The following is a 14,538-nucleotide window of genomic DNA, read 5'->3' on the forward strand; positions in this document are numbered from 1 at the left end:
CATGATCCAGTCTCCTGGCAGGAAACAAATGGCCTTCTCCTGCATTCGTTCCTTCCATTCTGAAATCACTTTACTGAACCTTTTGTAAAATGTGTGGTGGAGCAAAAGTCCACTTTTCTGCAGTTCTCTGGGTTGGGAATCATTCGTTCTTCGTTGAAGTGAACATTCTAAAATCGGAAATGAATCAAAACTTTGACCCAATAAAAGGGTATTAGCAGTAGTCAATTCAAATAATATACAACTTTTGGGAGAATTTGTAAACCATTTAGCACTAATTCACCAAATCTCCAGACCTCAAAGCCTTATTTGTTGTTTTACTACCGATGTGACAAAATACTTCAAGACAAGCCATGCAATTCCATATCCAGGGCACAAAACACTACCCTCCACTAAAAGAAGGTGCTTCATCACATTTTCTCAAGAGCTAATTCTTGGTTTCAAGAGTTCCATTTTCATTCTCACTCATTTACTTGATGCAGCAATGTGGTTCCAATACCTTCTGTATTTGCACTGATATACAGTATAAGATATTTGGACTGATACAGAAGCAGAATTAGAATAACGCATGAGTATCGTCAATACTGTGCAAAGGCATGGGTAATTTACAAGGGTAAGGGGAGAAAGCAGGACACTGGCATCAGGTAGTTGACTTAATAAGTCGATGTGGGTAGAACAGGTTAAATAGCCATCATGTGCGCGGTTAACACTTCTGTGATTATCAAATGTCCAGTAAACTTAAAGCCACAACTCGTGAGGAAAGCATTAATTTCCTAAACGCAGTTATTAAATTAGCACAAGGCAATAAGGATGAATTAACAACATTTTCAAAATCACTGACACACACTTCTACCTCGCAAAAGCACAGGATCTGTTTGCCCAGTTACTGCCATCACTTACTTTCCTAACAGCTGGCTGCTCCTCCAGTCAAAGCAGCTTCCCTCCCACATTTGCTGGAAATAGGTTCACTTATGAGCCTATCAGCAGCAAGCAGGAGCAAGAATCAGCCCATGACTAAAGGAGCATGTCCTCACCGATTCTGTCCATTCTACTTACGGGGGTGACTTTTCTCTGATTGGTCGCCCCCATGATTGAATTTTTCCAGGTGTTCTGGTGGCTTTCGGAGCCGAATTCGCCCAAAGCCCTCGTGTATTTTCAGTCCTGTTCCAGACACTTCCATTTCTTCACATACATGGCGAAAAGCTTAAGCCCATCAAATTCTGTCAGCAAAAATAATTAAAATCAGATAGGTGATAGTTGGCAATACACAACACCATGAAGATTGGTGGTACGTCAGCTCTATTTAACCAACCACCCTAGAAATTCTCATATTCTCAGTTACAAGAAGACTTTGAACATTAGGCAGCTCTCGTCCAAAGAAACATTTCTCAGACTTCTCATACACCTAATAAGTGAAAACATTATTTAGGAATGTACAGCCTACAAAAATCTCTCAACTTTTCAGTTACAATCAGTGAACAGTCTGAATGGCTGGGTTTCGGGGATTACTGCAGGTGGTAACTGAAATTGAAGGAAAAGGGTAAGGACTTTCAATTTATAAAATACCTTCTAATAACTGTGTCAATTGTGGTGAATTATAAACAGAGGTGCAAGCATTAAATGGGGTCTTACTCAAGCACGAATCTGATCTTGGGCCTAATAAGATGGCCATCAACAGTTTCAGGCAACAGGCAGTTGGGAGTGGAGTCATTTGACCCACTGCCTTTCCTTGTTCTGTGGATGCATCCACACAATGATGCCCTTGGGAAAGAAAGCACATGGTGTTCGTCATATGCCAGGGCCTTCAGCAATCAATAGGTACTTCAGGGACGAGTCAGCATCAACAGCCCCGGAAACGACAACTTGATAAGATTCATTTGGTTCACATTTTGTGACAGTTCCCATTTAAAAGGGTGTCAATGAGTTAATTTGATTATTATTTGCTCAAAATCATATTTGGCTGAGCAGTTAAAGTGTTGGATTTGAAATTCATTACAATCTCTGACATAGGTTTAAATGTTGTCAATTATGCTTCTGAATATTCCTGGTTTTATCCAAGTGACTGCAGAACTAAACATCACTCAAATGCAATAAAAACTAAAAGTGACATCAACGTAAAATGATTTGCTAAAATAGGAGGTAATGTATGTAATATTTCAAAATGTAAATAAATATGACTAAGACTGGTTCCAATATTATCCTTGGATATATACACAATAGGGTTTAGAACGATAAAGGGGTATCTCATTGAAACTTACAGAATACCGAATGGCTTGGACAGAGTGGATGTTGGGAAGATGTTTCCATTGGTAGGAGACTCTCGGAACAGAGGGCACAGCTTAAGAATAAAGGGAAGACCTTTCAGAATGGAGATAAGGAGAAACTTCTTTGGCCAGAGACGATGAATCTAAGAAACTTACTGCCTCAGAAGGCTGTGGAAACCAGGTCATTGATTGTCAAGGGGATCAAGATTTACTGAGAGAAAGCTGGGGAATGAGGTCAAGAAACTTATTAGCCATGATTGAATGGTGGAGCAGACTCAATGGACTGAATGGCCTAATTTCTGCTCCTATGTCTTATGGTCTTTACCAACTAACTGACTGGACAACAACATCTCTTAAGACTTCAGTACATCTGAGGGGTGAGATACATCTTAAAATGTGGTCATTGGCATAAAACAGGAAACACAACAATGAATTTACACATCGCAAGCTCCACAGATAGCATTGTAGTAAAGTGCTGTGCACTTGCGATGTTGGCTGAGGAACAAATACTTCCCATGTCAGAAAATATCTGCTTTTCTTCAAATTTTATCATAAGGTTGTTATATTCCACAGTACTTGGTTTAACACAACACTTCCCCCAACTAATCATCAGCCTGATGCATTGATAAAGTTTACAACAGAGTCATAAGGCTTTGGCCTAAAGTCCCATTTTGGGATTTGAGCCCATCTTTTAGGCTATTCCTCTATGCTTATACTAACGTATGGCCAAAATAGTGGAAAGTGCCATCCCTTGAAGGAAACAATTTGGCTTAAGCACAAAAAAACGCCTTCAGTTAATTAATAAGGGCACAGAGTTATCAGTGTTTTCAATGTTCTTTCCAAATGCTACCACCAAAATACACTTATTCATCTCACTGCTATTTGTTCATTTTTGTTTGATGGTCCTCCTGTGAGGAAGGAATATTTTACTATATTAAAATGCAAGTTATGTTATCTTATGAACCCAAGCATAAAAATCTTAAAAGCACAGAACTGAGCTGTTCAGAACATCAATTCATTCTGTGCTGATTCGTCTACTCCCTAATTCTTTTCAAGTATACTGAATTTTTGAAGTTTTACATTTACTTCCACCTCATTTTCAGGTATTGCATTCCAGTTCACAACAATATGCTTCATAAAATCTTCAATTATCCTGGCTTTATTAAAAACAAAATAAGTATCTTAAGTCTCCGGGTAACTACCTACCCACTAAAGTAAATAAAGGACATTATTATGATCGCAGTGAATGTTAAGACTGGTAAAGTCAGATTCCAGTGTGATAGACCATAAGTTGTATTTTTGCAATTTATTTCTTCAATGGTGCTAATTCACTAGACATGTTCATAAAAAATAGTTTTAACCCTCTAATCTTCAACAGCATTACAGATTCTCAAATCTCAGTGATGGGTCACCACATTCACTTCAAACTTCTCTGTTCTTTCGGCACAACCATATTTGGTTTCTTCCTAGCAAACCTCCGCATTCTTTCTGATATGTCGTCGTCAGATTAGGTGGATTCACCATGCTAGAATGTCCCCTAGTAAGCAGGGATGAGCAGGCTAGGTGGATTAGCCATGGTTAATACGAGGTTACAAGGACAGGGTGGAGGGCTCGGTTTTGGAGGGATGTTCATCGAAGGGTTGGTGTAGACTTGATGGGCCGAATGGCCTCTATCTGGACTGTAAAGATTCTATGTCTCCTCCTGAGACTCTGGAATGAATCGCTAAGACAGCGCATTCATTTTTTTTAACATGGCTTCCTGAGACACACTTCCTGTTCCTGAAGTTTCCCTGTCATGGTCATGATGCCATCACTTTGGAACCTTTTTGTTATTCATTTATGGTATGACAGCATTGCTGTCTAGGCCAGATTTATTGCCATCCCTAACTAGGAGTCGACCACATTGAGGGCCATCCATTCCCGCAGCAAGGACCTTAGCGAACCAGACGGAATTTTCTGACAAGTCTATAATGGTTTCAAGGTCATCCGTAGACATTTAATTCCAGATTTTTATTGAATTCAAACTCCATCATCTGCATGGAGGGATTCAAACCGGGTCCCTGGAACATTACCTGGCCATGGAGTCAAAATTCATTTCATTAATAAAACCACCTCACGGTACATGCCAATTTTACTGTTTTTCAGCTCTTATTAAACTACATCCGAAGCTTGAATACTTTCCTTAAAAACACTACAGCTGGCACATATTTAAACATTAAAATTTCAATTCAATAACTTAGTGCACATCTTGAACACATACACGTGCATACTGATCTACTTTAAGAGAAGCCTAAGTCAGGTAAAACTCAAAACACACTGTCAAAGAAAGACCCCTCCAACTACATTTCTATCTAACAAGAACTAATCAGTTAACACCTCACAATCACTGCTCCGATTAGCAGGATATAATCAGCTGCAGGGACACCCTCAGCAGATAAAACATATTACTCATGAAGCGAATCTTTATCATAACAGTAGTTTACAAAAGATAAGTTGATAACAAGAACATCTGTGCCCTGGACAGCAACAGGAACCGACAAAGGAAGCACAACAGATAGATGACTAATGTGTTTGCCACACTACTAAAGATCTACAGCAAACATTCCTCCCATCTACTACATCTGTAACAAAAACTACTAAGTGAATTAGAGAGATGATTCTGTCATCTTCAGATGAGCAATATCTAAACTTTTGTGTTTTTGCAATTCTGTCAATATGAATGTAATATCAACGTGAACACGTCCAGTCCTAGCTTTCTTAAAATGGCAATGTCTACTAGCCAAAGGAAACAATGTTATCATTGTTGAAAAAGTATTTAAAAATTAAATTTAAAATTATAAACAGCAACAGAAATGACATCTATTAAGATCAAATACAGAATTATGATAGTCAGAAATCTGGTGACATCTTAGACTGTCCAGGGTCCTAATGTGGCAATACACTAAACTCAAGTATATTATTATTCAGCTTCAATTCCTGAGAAACAAAAATTTCAGATACTGAAAACCAACAGTTCCAAGTCCAAGGTCAAAAAATAATCAAGGAGCTCCTGAAGAGTGGAAGTTTCATCATTCCTCCACAATTCCTTTTTCAGCAAGAACACAGAAGACAACCTATTATCCAATACTTTTAAGCTCTGATTAACACTGGGTTAGAGAGCAAACAATTCACTTGACTGCCATGTCAGCTCAGTTTTATGTGAAAAGTTAAAATCTTGAAACTGTAGAACATAGAACAATACAGTGCAGAACAGGTCCTTTGGCCCTCGATGTTGCGCCAATCTGTGAACTAATCTAAGCCCATCCCCCTACTATATCCTATCATCATCCATATGCTTATCCAAGGACTGTTTAAATGCCCCTAATGTGGCTGAGTAACTACATTGGCAGGCAGGGCGTTCCACGCTCTTACCACTCTCTGAGTAAGGAACCTGTCTCTAACATGTGTCTTAAATCTATCACCATTCAATTTGTAGCCCATGCCCCCTTGTACAAGCTGACGTCATTATCCTAGCAAAAAGAGTCTCACTGTCCAACCTATCTAATCATCTTGTATGTCTCTACTAAATCCCCTCTTAGCCTTCTTCTCTCCAATGAGAACAGACCCAAGTCCCTCAGCCTTTCTTCATAAGGCCTTCGCTCCAGGTCAAGCAACATCCTGATAAATCTCCTCTGCACCTTTTCCATTGCTTCCACATCCTTCCTGTAAAGGGGCGACCAGAACGGCACGCAATATTCCAAGTGAGGCCGCACTAGCGTTTTGTACAGTTGCAGCATGACATCACGGCTCCAGAACTCAATCCGTCTACCAACAAAACCTAACACACCGTAAGCCTTCTTAACAGCACTATCAACCTGGGTGACAACTTTCAGGGATCTATGTACATGGACACCAAGATCCCTCTGCACATCCACACTACTAAGAATCTTTCCACTGACCCAGTATTCTGCCGCCTTATTATTCTTCCCAAAGTGAATCACCTCACATTTATCCACATTGAACTCCATTTGTCACCTTTCAGCTCAATTCTGCAGTTTATCCAAGTCTCCCTGCAACCTGCAACATTCTTCCACACTGTCCACCACTCCACCCACTTTAGTGTCATCTGCAAACTTACTAACACATCCAGCTATGCCTGCGTCCAAGTCATTTATAAAAATGACAAACAGCAGTCGTCACAAAACAGATCCTTGAGGCACACCACTAGTACCCAGACTCCAGGCTGAATATTTTCCATTAACCACCACTTGTTGCTTTCTTACAGAAAGCCAGTTTCTAATCCAAACTGCTAAATCTCCCTGAATACCATGCCTCCGTATTTTCTCCATTAGCCTACCACGTGGAATCTTATCAAAGGTTTTAATGAAGTCCATGTAGGCCACGTCAACTGCCCTACCCTCATCCACATGCTTGGTCACCTTCTCAAAAAACTCAATGAATAAATAAACCATGCTCTCAATAAAAATGTGTGGGGCACCAATTAGAACTTCATTGTGACTTCTTGGGGCAAAATAAATTCTAATACTATTTTCAACATAGCTACCCAATCACAGGCCAATAAACAAAATTAGTGTGAATATGCGTCCTAACATTGTGTGTGCAAAAAAAAGGTCAAATCATTTACACATTATTTTATTCAGAGCATGGTTCATCAAACTTCAGATCAGAACTTGCTGAGAACCTAATAGTTAGCCTTTCATCACCCTAGAGGCTACAAGCTTTGGTGCAACCAAATCCTACAGTAGTGGTGGTTTATGGTTAAAATATTTTGCACACAAACTTTGCAAAACCCCAAGAGGCATCACTGATTTCAGATTCCATCTAAATAGGAACATATTGATGAAATTTCAACAGTAACAAGAGTTAAAAACCATAGACCTAACAACAAACAGTGACTTGTTCATTCTCAAAAGAATTGAAACATTACCATATGTCAGTGCGTTTCTGCCCTGGAGGAACAAAGTAATGTCTGGTGCAGATGTACTTTCAAGCACCAAACACATAACTACAACACGTCGCAATTATATCTCATTCCTGATCTGTGAAATGTCTAGAGAAATCAACTTAAAAAAAAACTATGCTCAAAAACCAAGCATTCTTCATCCAATAAGGCTTGCTAAAATGCAAATGTTATAAATAATGTGAGCCAATCTGTTTCATTGCATTCATTCATGCAACTGGCTCCAAATCTCAGGTCTCATCAAAAGTAGCATTTTCAACATTCCTAGCCAGAAGCCTCTGCTGCGTTCATAATTTGTTTTTCTCATCACTTTAGATCTTCCCTTGATCAACCTCCCTCCACGCCTTCCATTTATCATAACTACATTGTCCAAAAGAGCTATCTTGTACCACCAATATAGAGTTCTTGCTCCTGTCCTTGGAAACTGCATACTTTGCCAGAAATAACAAAAGGTATCCATTAATAAAGGGGACTTGCGTTACATCAGAAGTCCGAAACTGCTTTACTGTTCATCAAGTTGAAATCACTGGTTATAAATAAAAAAGAATTAACATCCAATTTTCAGACAGCAAGCATTTTTCCTTCATTTCAGAGGACAGCTAAAAATCTTGCTTGTGCGTCAGAGGTCACATATCAGCCAGGCCAGGCAAGCTAACAGATTGCCTTCCATAAAGGACATGAGTGAACTGGAAAGGTTTTTAAAGATATCTTCAATATTTATCATCATTGTCACCACTGAGGCTAGATTTATTAACTGAATTCAAAATTTTCATCAGCTACAGGTGGATTTGAATCCTATCACCAGAAAATTAATCTGGACCAGCAACCACACCACTATCTCCACATGACTTCCATAAAGAATACTAAGGTAATGACATGAAGGATAAATAATCAGGGGGAAGAGGAACAGAAGTAACTTCCCTGCTTTTATTCAAAACACTGCATTGGGATCTTTTACCTTCACCGGAGAGAGATGACAGTCCTTAGTTTAATATCTCTTCCTAAGATTACTCTCCTGTTTGAAATGCACTCTCATTAATAGACTAAAACACCAGGATAGATTTTAATGCTCAAAATCCTGTTTTTGAATTTGCAGTTCAGTACTGGAGCCACTATTAAGTTATAACATTAACTATCTGAATAAATTCCAAAACAAAAACAGAAAATGCTGGATAAACTCAACCATTCACACAGCATCTTTAGAAAGAAAAAGATTAACATTTTAAGTCCTGAGACCTTCAGAAAAGAATGGACTCAAAACGCTAACTCTGTCAATATATATATGTGAGAGAGAGAGAGAGAGAGAGAGAGAAACAGAGTTGTTGAGTTTCTCCAGCACTTTGACATTTTTCCAGACTTCTGTAGTTCTTTGTTGTATTACCATAGTTATATGAATAAATTTCCAAATGCATACTCTCATTACCAGTCAACAGCAGAAACCAAAAACATTAATGCTGCTGTTATATTGAAGCTAACAGCATTGGTTATTAGGCCACATTTGAAAACCTCAAGCTTTATTGCTCTCTGACTGAACTTTATAATTGGAACAAGTGGAATCAGTTGCATGGGAAGAAATAAAGCTAAATTGCTGAAAAAACTCAACAGATCTGGCAGAATCTGCAAAGAAACAGAGTCTGAGTCTGATGTGCCTCATTTTTGGAAATGGGAAGATCATGGGAAGCTGCTGCAATTACAGCCTGAGAGCTAATGTGAAATGATCCATTTTCAGATTCTCCCAGGAGCTGAACTGAACCAAACTGTTTTCCTTCTGTTGTGCATACTGAGAAAATACAACTTCGATGTCTGCTGGATCAAACAATTTGGAATATTCTTGACCATTCTTTTCGATTAAGACAAAAAGCAAAACTGTACAAGTTCTACAACTTAATAGGTAACAATTAGATCGCATTTGATATATTTCTTGAAGTTGGCTTTGCTTCCAATCACTCGTTTCAAGTGCAAAATGCATAACAGTATCGCACTTCCTTACTGTGCCTACCACTTCCAAGCATGATTAACTAGAATGTTGACGAGTGAAAAGAAACTGGTGTTCTTACTTCAGCATCCAAAATTTTCCAATATACAATGTCGAAAGTAAAGCCATCATTAACAATTAACATTATTCCCTTCTCTGGAGAAGTGTGTGTCATTTTAATGTTACTACATTCAAAAGTTAAAAAACTGATATAAAATCATTTTTGTGCATTTGCTGGACTACACCGACTAGTGAAGTTAAACATGTAGATTACTGAACATTAAATTCTGAGACTGGACCATAGGCATGCCCATTTAACTTAACACTTTGACGTGAACCAATCGTCTGCACAGGACAGGATAAACAAATATAATATTTAAAATCACGATATCCCAAATTAAGTTGGAATGCTTTTCAAATTAATGCAGGAAGGGCTTTCAAATGAATAAAATTGGCTACAGAATTGTGTAATGTAAAGAAATGTATACCACATGAACACAAACTGTGAAGCTGCAATAATGCAACTTTGATCATAAGGAAGTCTCTCCTATATCTGAAAAAAATGTGCTCAAGTAATATTATCTGAATCATATTATTTTCCATGACAGACAAAAAGAAATCTCCTGTTAATCTTCTTCAGAATGGCACGGGAATTCTCTCCACTACCCGGTAATTCCCTCAATAAGCATCAAACGAAAAAAAATTGAGGTTTTCTTCTTCTTCCAAGGTAGCACCTTGGATAAATCGCGTGCATTCCTATTTCATGGGTAGAGAGATGGCTCATAAGCTCAGTGAACAATCTGCAGACTCCCAAGGTTCTTGAGGTTTGTGCGCTGTGTGTAACATCTCAACCTCATCACGGCGTATTGCTGACGAGATCTGTGTGTGTCCTTTTCCATTAGCCAAAAGTCAGGGACTCCCACATTTCTTGATGAATGCTCTATCATATAACAGAATTACAGAATCCCTACTGTGTGGAAACATGACATTCAGCCCAACAAGTCCACACCGCCCCTCCGAAGAGCACCCTATCCTGACTCATTCCCCTACCCCTGCATTTCCTCATGTCTAACACACCTAACCTAAACATCCCTGGAGACTACGGGCAATTTAGCACAGCCAAACCACCTACCCTGCACATGTTTGGATGGTGAGAGGAAACACAAGGAGAATGTGCCAATTTCACACAGACAGTTGCCTAAAAAAGTGGACACAAACCTGGATCCCTAGTACTGGGAGGCAGCAGCGCTAACCACCAAGCCACCATGCCGCCCTCATTTTGCTGTTGGTCAGAGTCTGCTGTCTGTAAACTGGCCTCTGCATTTCTTTCCAGAGTGTGTCATCGCTCTAAAATGTATTGGAACAGAGGTTGTGGAAGGCTCTCTATGTGCGTGATAACACTCTGGGGAGCTGGAGAAACACAGCAGGCCAGTTAGCAGCAGAGGAGCAAGAAAGCTGACGTTTCAGGTCAGGACCCTTCTTCAGAAATGAGGGAGAGGGAAGGGAGCTCTGAAATAAATAGAGAGGAGGAGTGGAGCTGGGGAAGGTAAGTGGGATCGTGATAGGCGAGCGTGGGTAGGTAGTGGTGGGGATTGGTCAGTGAGATGGGAGGAGCGGACAGGTGGGAGAGAAAATGAACAGGTTGTATCTGGTCAAGGAGACGGGGGAGCACATTGACAGTTCTTACTATCTCTACTGTGTTAAATTAGTTTAGTTATCTCCCACATAGCAAGGGTTAGGTGCCACATTTCACTTCTTCTCCTTTGTTGGATTTGAGGACACCCTTGTAGTTTTCACTGAGCACTGCATCCAGGAGTAAGTGTGGAACATCAGTTCAGGGAACCTTAAAGCTTCCAAGGCACTGTTCAATGAATCTATCGCCCAATCATGACCAATAATCTTCAGCATTCAACCAGCAACACCAAAAACATGTGCATTGATCTTTTTGTTGCTCTTTGTGGAATGTTGTTTGCACACTGTCCACGATCATTTACTTGACAATAGTGACTGCAGTACAAAGTAAGCAAGATTTGCATTAAAACAGTGCAATTCACAGTTTCAAGTGATAAAAAGACTTGTATTTATAGCACCTTTCATGACTCAGCACTTTAAGGCTTCAATGCATTTTGAAACACTTTGCCAAAAATCACATGACACTAGATTACTAAGTGTGAAGCTGGATGAACACAGCAGGCCAAGTAGTATCACAGGAGTACAAAAGTTGACATTTTGGGCCTAGACCTCTGAAGAAGGGTCTAGGCCTGAAATGTCAGCTTTTGCGCTCCGGAGATGCTGCTTGGCCTGCTGTGTTCATCCAGCTTCACACTTTGTTATCTTGGATTCTCTGGCATCTGCAGTTCCCATTATTTCTGACACTAGATTATAGGTTTATTTGAAATCACAAGTTTCAGACACTGCCCCTTCAAATAGACCTGTTGGATTATAACCTGGTGTCGTGTGATTTTTGACTTCCATCCCAGTCCAACACCAGCACCTCCACACCATAAAACACTTTGCCAGTCAATAAAGTATTTTTAAACTGCAAGTGGGAAATGTGGCAACCAATTCATGCTCAGCAAGCTCCCACAAATAGCAATGCAACAATAACCAGTTCATCTGATTTTGAGATGTTGATTTAGTCAATCATTGACTGTAGGGTTCAACCTACGACCAGAACAGGGAATAGCTAATTAAACGGAGATAGCAAGAACAGCAAATGCTGGAGTCAGAGTCAACAGTGATGACAAAGTGTGGAGCTGGATGAACACAGCTGGCCAAGCAGCATCTTAAGAGCATAAAAGCTGATGTTTTGGGCCTGGGCCCTCTATTAGAAAAGGGGGAAGAGGGTTCTGAAATAAATAGGGAGAGAGGTGGAGGTGGATTGAAGATGGATAGAGGAGAAGATAGGTGGAGAGGAGACAGACAAGTTAAAGGGGCGGGGATGGGGCCAGTAGGGGTGAATGTAGGTGGGGAGGTAGAGAGGAGATAGGTCAGGCCCAAAACTTCAGCTTTTGTGCTCCAAAGATGCTGCTTGGCCTGCTGTGTTCATCCAGCTTCACACTGTGTCATCTCGGATTCTCCAGCATCTGCAGTTCCCATTATCTCAATACAGCGATGAGCTGGAGGAACACAGAAGGTCCTATGAAGGGTCCCGACCCAGAAGATCGACACTCCTGCTCCTTTGATGCAGCCTGACCTGCTGAATAGTTGTTTAAAAGGTGGGTTTAGAGAACAGGAGCAAGTAATTAAGTTCAATCCAAACAGGAACCAAAAGAACTGTGGATGCTTTAAATCAGGAACAAACCAGAACTTGCTCAACAGATATGGCAGCATCTGTGAGGGGAAAAAAATCAGAGTATGTTGCTGAAGCTGTATGTCAACGTACACAGTATGATAAATAAGCTTGGTGAATTGCAAACGCTCAGTTGCATTTCCCTGCGGCACTTTGTCATAGACTTGCCTCAAAGAATGATAGGTATACACAGGGTAGACAGGAAGATTTAGGGGTCATTGATCATTGTGTAATTAGGCTAACAATGACTATGGAACATGAGATGAAAAATTTCTAGTAAGAAGAAACTGGTAGAAAGCCAACATCAATATGCAAACAGTGGATCTGGATCAAATGAATTGGAGCCAAAAGGTTGGTGGCAAAACATAGTAGCTAAACAATAGGCCACCTGTAAAAAAAATGGGGCTAAGATAATAAAACGTGAGGCTGGATGAACACAGCAGGCCCAGCAGCATCTCAGGAGCACAAAAGCTGACGTTTCGGGCCTAGACCCTTCATCAGAGAGGGGGATGGGGAGAGGGAACTGGAATAAATAGGGAGAGAGGGGCAGGTGGACCGAAGATGGAGAGAAACAACGATAGGTGGAGAGGAGAGTATAGGTGGGGAGGTAGGGAGGGGATAGGTCAGTCCAGGGAAGACGGACAGGTCAAGGAGGTGGGATGAGGTTAGTAGGTAGGGGATGGAGGTGCGGCTTGAGGTGGGAGGAAGGGATGGGTGAGAGGAAGCACAGGTCAGGGAAGCAGAGACAGGTTGGACTGGTTTTGGGATGCAGTGGGTGGAGGGGAAGAGCTGGGCTGGTTGTGTGGTGCAGTGGGGGGAGGGGACGAACAGGCCTGGTTTTGGGATGCGGTGGGGGAAAGGGAGATTTTGAAGCTGGTGAAGTCCACATTGATGCCATTGGACTGCAGGGTTCCCAAGGGGAATATAAGTTGCTGTTCCTGCAACCTTCGGGTGGCATCATTGTGGCACTGCAGGAGGCCCATGATGGACATGTCATCTAAAGAATGGGGGGCGGGGTGGAAATGGTTTGCGACTGGAAGGTGCAGTTGTTTATTGCGAACCGAGCAGAGGTGTTCTGCAGGCGGTAGAGGAAGCCACACCGGGTACAATGGAGGCAGTATACCACATTGGCAGAGGCGCAGGTGAACCTCTGCTTAATAATGTGGTATACTGCATCCATTGTACCCGGTGTGGCTTCCTCTACATTGGGCAAACCAAGCGGAGGCGTGGGGGCCGCTTTGCAGAACACCTCCGCTCGGTTCGCAATAAACAACTGCACCTCCCAGTCGCAAACCATTTCCACCACCCTCCCGCCCCAATTCTTTAGATGACATGTCCATCATGGGCCTCCTGCAGTGCCACAATGATGCCACCTGAAGGTTGCAGGAACAGCAACTTATATTCCGCTGGGAACCCTGCAGCCCAATGGTATCAATGTGAACTTCACCAGCTTCAAAAATCTCCCCCTCCCCCACCGCATCCCAAAACCAGTTCGTCCCCTCCCCCCACTGTACCACACAACCAGCCCAGCTCTACCCCCCCCACCCACTGCATCCCAAAACCAGTCCAACCTGTCTCTGCTTCCCTAACCTGTTCTTCCTCTCACCCATCCCTTCCTCTCACCTCAAGCCGCACCTCCATCCCCTACCTACTAACCTCATCCCACCTCCTTGACCTGTCCGTCTTCCCTGGACTGACCTATCCCCTCCCTACCTCCCCACCTATACTCTCCTCTCCACCTATCATCTTTTCTCTCCATCTTTGGTCCGCCTCCCCCTCTCTCCCTATTTATTCCAGAACCCTCACCCCATCCCCCTCTCTGATGAAGGGTCTAGGCCCGAAACGTCAGCTTTTGTGCTCCTGAGATGCTGCTGGGTCTGCTGTGTTCATCCAGCCTCACATTTTATTACCTTGGATTCTCCACCATTTGCAGTTCCCATTATCACTGATACAAAAAAAGGGGCAATTACTTTGCTGTGATTATGCTAATGGTCTCCCAGCCATCACAGGGGGTTAGACAAACTGAGATGTAGGCAAATCACAGAAAGGT

The 14,538-nt window shown here is 41.6% G+C and overlaps 1 protein-coding gene across 14 annotated transcripts in view; it reads right to left on the bottom strand.

The window, feature by feature from the left end:
- Positions 1–14,538, bottom strand: part of setd5 (SET domain containing 5) — a 165,767-nt gene that overhangs the window by 123,593 nt on the left and 27,636 nt on the right. For 7 of the 14 annotated variants that reach the window (XM_048547467.1, XM_048547470.2, XM_048547468.2 and 4 more), the window contains exon 2: positions 1,054–1,217. The exons of the other annotated variants lie outside the window; for them this stretch is intronic. The gene's annotated coding sequence lies outside the window, so the exon portion shown is untranslated. The remainder of the gene's footprint in view (positions 1–1,053; positions 1,218–14,538) is intronic. 14 annotated transcript variants of the gene reach the window in all.

Source organism: Stegostoma tigrinum, chromosome 11 (assembly GCF_030684315.1).
Source record: "Stegostoma tigrinum isolate sSteTig4 chromosome 11, sSteTig4.hap1, whole genome shotgun sequence".
Taxonomy (NCBI): domain Eukaryota; kingdom Metazoa; phylum Chordata; class Chondrichthyes; order Orectolobiformes; family Stegostomatidae; genus Stegostoma; species Stegostoma tigrinum.